The sequence below is a fragment of the Sciurus vulgaris genome, assembly GCF_902686455.1.
Source record: "Sciurus vulgaris genome assembly, chromosome: 4".
Taxonomy (NCBI): Eukaryota; Metazoa; Chordata; class Mammalia; order Rodentia; family Sciuridae; genus Sciurus; species Sciurus vulgaris.
This window is the reverse complement of record NC_136464.1, coordinates 94,029,198-94,036,460: the sequence shown is the minus strand read 5'-3', so window position 1 is coordinate 94,036,460 and position 7,263 is coordinate 94,029,198.

The following is a 7,263-nucleotide window of genomic DNA, read 5'->3' as shown; positions in this document are numbered from 1 at the left end:
AGATGTTAGTAGAATAAAAGAGGGTCACAGTAGGTAGGTGTGAGCTGTAGAGGAAATCAGCTTTCACTGAAGCCACCTCAAAACAAGCATAAGTAAGCAGGAAAAAAGGACATGGATGTCTATAGTGGAGGTCCGGCCACATTGAGGCAACAGTGAGCCCAGAAATACGGTTAAATATAGCTGCCTTGTCAGCTGGGTGCAATAGTGTATGCCTGTAAATCCTAGCAACTCAGCTGAGGCAGGAGGATTGCAAGTTTGAGGTTAGCCTCAGCAACTTAGTGAGACCCTGTCTGGAGCTGGGGATGTAGCTCAGTGGTAAAGCACCCGTGGGTTAAATCCCCATTGCAGTAAGTAAACAAATAAATTAAATAAATAAGTAAAAAATCTGCCTTGCAGCTCCACAGAGAGTAGACTCCAGATGAGGCTGGTCAGATGTCTAGAGAACACAGACTGTCACCACACTGCCGTCTCTGAGCTCAGTTCCTAGGAACAGTGAATGTGGAACAGTCAGACAGCTGCTGTGGGACAGTGACAGACTAGGATGTGTTCCCGAAAAGTGTCTTATACCTCACAAAGTAGGATCTTTGATATTACAAAGCTTTTTTCATGTTTATTATTTTAGTTAATTCTCATGAATAGTTTGACATAGATAAGGAATATGAACTTTAGAAAAAAAAAATGAGTAATAAGCCCAGCTAAACAATACTAGTAATGTATTCATATGAGATTAGAAACCAATGTTTTCTACTTCCACTGAAGTACCATATTTCCCCCAGAGTTGAGCACATGCTAAAAGTGCTTATTGGGAGGGTTCCTTTTGTCCTAGAGGATTGCCTGCCTCACCTTTACCTTTCTCCAAGATAGGATCCCAATTAAGACAAAGCAGATCTCAGGGTTGGTAGATGAATTCACTATTCCCCCACCTCAACTCATGTACTTTCCACACTTTCCTCCTCTTAGCCAAGATCCTGGAAAGGACAATATTCCTAAAAAGTCAGAAGAAAAGCACTGCACCAAAGTTACTATGTCTTATCTTCCTCGTAAGTAATACATTAGTCTACCCTGATGTGCATCTTTCTATAGTTTCAGTTATGTGTGGTCAGCCAAGGTCTGAAATTTTTAAATGGAAAATTACAGGAATAAGCAATTCATAACTTTTAAGTTGTATCCCATTCTGTTTTTTTGCAGTGCAGGGGATTAGAACCCAGGGTCTTGTACTTGTGAGGCAAACACTCTACCAACTGAGCTATATCCCCAGCCCAAGTTGTATCCCATTCTGAGTAGGGTGCTGAAATCTCATGCTATCCTGTTCCATCAACCCAGAATGTACCTTGTTGTATGTATCCACTACCTTCCAGTTAGTCACTTGGTAGACACCTTGGCTATCAGATTGGCTGTTGTATTGCAGCTCAAGTAAGAAGGCCAATGGTAGCATTACTTCTTCATAAGACTATGCCAGTTACTTCACTTCATCTCAGCATGTAGGCATTGTATCTCATGTCTTCATCACAAGAAGGGTGAATACAGTACAAGAAAATATTTTGAGAAAAAGACATTTGCATAAATTTTGTTGTAGGATATTGTTATAGTTGCTGTTATGTTGTTGTTTTTATCCTCTTTCTGTGCCTAATTTATAAATTAATCTTTATCATAGTATGAATAGGCAAAAATAGTATATATAGGGATAGGGTTTGGTCTTATCTGTTCTTTCAGGGATCCACTGTGGATAAGGGTAGGGGGACTACAATATCTTATTCATGTAGATAGTGACAGTGTTTTAGCCTTATTTTTAATTCCATAAAGTGCAGAACTGGGCCTCCTTTTTAGCCACAATATTCCTGTTGTGCTCCACACATGCTTGTACCTAGTAGATGATCAATGGAGGTGGTGAATGCACACAGCAGGGACTGAGGCCCTGGTCAATAACAGTCATCATCTCCAAATTTCTCTGAGAGGAAAGATCTATGAAATGTGGAGAAAATATCTTATACTCCTCAAATGGGATCCTAGCTGAACATAACTGCTGATTGTTCAGTCCCACTAAAAATGGAGTTTCTCTACTTCTGCTGGTCAGTGGGGTCTGCGTAAGTTGCAGGTTTCTGCCGCTAAGAAAGTCCGTTTTAGTGTTAGCAGCTAATCAAGGCAGGGATGCCTACCAGCATCAGCTGCAAGGGTCACAACTGGCAAACCTGGATTCTTCTGCACTATGAAATGGTGTGTAGCAGCAACTCTTAATGGCAGGTTATGCCCTCCAGTATCACAGCCAACCCAGCAGCAAACTGCCAATTTCTTTCTGAGTTCTTGTCTCCCAAATCCAAAGAGTGAAATTCACAAACAATAGAACTCAAAAGTGAAAGGAATAGGATTTATTGAAGTATGAGAATAGAAACAGAACTCTCGCAGGCCAAGGAGAACCTGATAGCAGGTTGCTGTTTGAGTGTGTTGATCTAGGGATTTATATACAGCTCTTGGGTTAATGCCATTGATCCAAATTTATGTAAATCAGGTTTCAGAAAAGTACCAACACTATTAGATAGCCCTTGAGTCTGAACTTTCCTCCATTTGGGTCTGCTCCCACTTCCATTTTCACACTGTTTATCAAGCCCAGACTGCCCAGGGGTGACCGCTTGGTGAGGCTGGCTCACCTCAGCCTGCACTCCAGCCTGGGGGGCAGGTTGACATTCCACTGATGCTTATCAGTGGGGATTAGTGGGCAGGCTTCGAACCTTGGTTGCTGAAGAGCCATATTGACTGGGAAAGGGCTTAGATTCACCACAACTACTGGAAAAAGGGAAACATATATTTAGGCAAGAGATGTATAGAGAATAAGATGTGGTAGTGAGCAGTGAGAGAAACCCATTGTCAGTGTTTCTGACAATTGTTATCATCTGGTTATTAAAATAAATTATCTGCTGTTGTATAGCTGCCAACCCTTTCTTTCTCCCATCTCCCAATGTTACCCCACCATCAAGTATTAGTGAATAATGGTGATTAATTTTGATTTGCTTTTATAACACAGCCCTTCATTTTTCTCTTGACTCTTCTGAGCAGCTGGTAGAGTTGAGATTTGAAATGAAGTAAAACCTGAAAGGAGGAGATGTGTCCTTATTTTTCCAATGTGAGGTGAAGTAATCCTGAATGTTAAAGTAAATGTATACATTTTTTATTGTTGGTGGTTATCATAGCTATGATTACAATGAAGCTCTATATGGCTTTTATATATTGCTTCCTATTTTATTAAACTTTTCCACCCATATTGTTTGATACTTAGAGACAGATAGGGGTTATCATAATCCCACTCTTACTGATGAGGACCCTTGGGCTGTTTCTCTGGTGTTCACCCCAGTCAGGATTCATGCCCAGCATTTCTCTGAAGCAGTCTTTGTGATCAATGATCACAATGACCAAAGCATCAGTGATCAATGTACAACAATTTATGAGTGGCCAGATAAAATGGTCAATCCAACCTACCTGAAAAATAAGCATCACCTGCCAGTGTTGATTATTTCTTCCTTTGTCAAATACCTTTATCAATTGGCTCCCAGCACTTCACCCTTTCTTGGGTTTCTTACTGTACTGTCACTTCCAATTCCTCTTTGTCTTTTCCACTTCTAATTACTGGAGCTCCCCAGACCTAAGTCCTTTCTCAGTTAAATCTACACTCACTCTCACTTCCTGGGAAATTTTGGCAAGTCTGTTGGTTTAAACATCTGTATGCTAATAACACTTGGATTTATATGCAGGTGTTCCCTGACTTAAGAATGATCCAGCTTATGATCTTTTGACTATACAATGGTGCAAAAAAGATGTGCACTCAGTAGAAACCATACTTTGAATTTTGAATTTCAACCTTTTCTCAGGCTAGTAGTGATTTGCTCTATAAATTTCTCATCATGCTGGGCAGTGCAGTGAGTCACAACTCATAAGGTGCAGCAACTAATACTCCACAGTAAACTGTGTTGTGCTGAGATAGGGCGTTCAGTAAATTAGTTGCATTAAGTGCATTTTTGATTTATGATATTTTCAACTTACAATGGGTTGTAATACCTTACCTCATCTCAAGAGAAGAACCCTCTTGAGTTAGTCAGTTTTCTGTTGTACTGACAAAATATCAGAAATAACAGCTTAAAAGGAGAAAAGGTTTATTTTGGCTCAAGGTTTCAGAGGTTTTCAGCCCATGGTCAGTTGGCTCCATTGCTTTGGGCTTGAGGAGAGGCGGAACATCATGGCTATGGGAACATGTGGTGAAGAAGGCTGCTCACCTCATAGTATTCAGTAAGCAGAGAGAAAAGGGGCCAAGGACAAGGCATACTCTTCCAGGACATGCCCCCAGTAATTTATTTCCTCCAGCTAGGTCTTATTCTACGGTTTCCATCACCTCCTAACAGTCCATTCAATTATGAACCCATCAATGAATTAACCCATTGATGTGATCAGAGCCTTCATGAGTCAGTCACATCCCAAGAGCCCCACCTCTGAACATTGCTGCATGGGGGACCAAGTCTTCAAACATGAGCCTTTGGGGGATATTCCAGATCCAAATCATTGCAGCTCTCCTGAACTTCAGACTTATAGATCCTGTTGCCAAATTTATATCCTCACTCAAATATTTTTTACCTATATTGTGTCAAGTCCCTTATTTATGCACCAAGACTTGGAGAATTGTTATATGTATTACAAAAGAACTAAACAAAGAAAGAAAATCTCACTCGCCCCCATATCCCACATACAGAAACTGCAACCAAGGGTCCCCCAGCACAGCTCTCCTGGGATCCATGTGAAAATGCCCTCATTTGATTATATAACTGCAGGTCTCCAGAAAGATCTTCACAGCCCAATTCCTAATAAAAGCTCTGAAAGGACAAAACAGGAAGTTAGATGAATGGTGAACATTTAACAGGCAATGAAGTTAGAAAAAGAATTGTTGAGTACAAGATACAGCGTGTGGAATGAAATTCTGAGAAAACAAAGAGCCCAGCAGGGAAGATTTTCCTTGCTCCTTTTGGGGCTCCTCCTGTGCTTAAAAGAGGGGAAAAATAATAGAGAAATGAAGACTAAAAGAGAAGGTGTGCCAAAGACAGAAACCTTCATTATAATAGAAATAGATGAAAACACTGACAAATTCAACCTAAAGATAAACCAATAGTCAGGCAGGAGTGTCCTGAAGATTTGGGTCTTTGAGACTGATCTGCGCTCTCTGGTTGAACCCTTTCATTATTTGTGTGCTTGTTTTCAACATCAACTAAAATGCACACTTTGTTTTCCACTTATTTCTCCACAGGTTTTTAAGGATTACTCTTGAGACACAACCACTGGCTTTCCAAAACCATTTGAGTTTGGCATGGCCATTGTATGTGACTCCTATGTACCTGAATACATACCTGTTGAAATGCAATATGAGCACTTTTAAAGGAAAAATGAACACATCTATCTATATTCTCTGCTTAACCAACAGCAATCATCTCTTTCCCCACTGCTGCCATGGGGACTGCCCACAAGAGAGAACACTGTCTTTCCCTTAGAGAAGGCCACATCTCAGCAAAGTGCTTTTTTTGGGGGGGCGGGGGGGGGGTGCTGGGGATCAAACCCAGGGCCTTGTGCTTGCAAGGCAAGCATTCTACCAACTGAGCTATCTCCCCAGCCCCAACAAAGTGCTTTTTATCTGGAGTCTTCATAGTATCATATAGCAGAGGCCAAATGTTTTCATTTATTCACCAAATACTTATTGATTTTTCTACTGTGGCCAGTAAATTGGTATGAGGGATTCAGTGCATAAGAGGTACTGTAAGTAGTGGTCATTCTCATTCCCGTTTGTTCAGGATCTTAGCCTTCAATGAAAAATGTTATTTGCCAATGGTGCTAGAAATTCATCTTTCAGGGATCCACCAAATACCATATATCCTTTCTCTGTCATACATATCATCTATAGGCTCCACAATTCATGGATTCAACCAATTATGGATCAAAAATATTTGAAAAAAAATGCACCTGTATTGAATATATATAGACTTTTTATTCTTTTCATTCTAAATAATACAACTATTCACGTGGTACTTACATTGCATTATGTATTATAAATTATCCAGAATCAAAGGATACAGGGGATGTGCATAGGTTACATTCAAATACTATACACCTTATATCAGGGACTTGACATCCATGGACTTTGGTATCTGTAGGGGATGAGGGAATCCTGGAACCAATACTCCATGGGTACAGAGGGAAAACAGTATATATAAACTCATACACATACATATAGTTACATATAGACCCACACAGGGCTTGGCACAAAGCATGTGTTCAATAAATTGCTAACATTAAGGTGGTGATAGTGGTAATAAGTAAAAACTAATTCATCCCTGTATTCCTAGATAGGATTCAAATGTAGACATTGTTTGGGTTAGGGTTACAGTAAAACTTCTCACCAGGGACAATATTCCCTCCACAACCCATACATTTTTGGAGATATTTTTGGTTGTCACATTAATGGAGAGTGAGTTTTCTACTGGTAGGTAGTATCCAGAAATTCTGCTAAACATCCTACAATACATAGGACAGTTCCCCCAAACATAGAATTATCTGGTTTTGCTTCCCAACAGCTGGATGTTCTTGGACCCCGACCTGGAGGGTGTTAATCACCTAATAGTTCTGACCTGATGCTCTCTCAGATCATTCCTTAAAGGTTGTCTGTGCTGACTGCCAATGTTCTGTCATCTTTGCGACCCTCAATTCAGCAGACCAAGTTGGTAGTAACAATAGTATTATTTACATCTCATCTACTATGGAACAGACCATTTAAAATCCTTTACATTAGCTCAATCCTCATAACACTTGGTATAGGAACCATTACAACCTCAGATTACAGATGAAACTGAGAAACCAAAAATTCAAGCAACTTGTCCAAGGTAACACAGAGGACTTGCAAGTGTAGTTGGGATCAACCTCTAGCATTCTTGTTTTTAAATTCCATACCTCAGTCCACAAATGAGGTTAGGTACCAACGGTCAGCAGTGAAGAGAGTGTTCACATTAAGGAGGAAGCACACACATGGTTACCAAGGTGAAGAAAGTTCTGACTTTAGATTGGTTATCACCCATGTGTCAAGAGATTATAAAATGTCAGTTCAAAAATCCATTCACACGAGATGGTGGTCATGTAATTGGGATAGAGTAACAGGATAGAGTGGCCCACTGAAAACTGGTGAAAACTCCCCTGGTGCTAATGGGAAAGGTAGGCAAAAAACAAAAAACAAACAGAATCCTA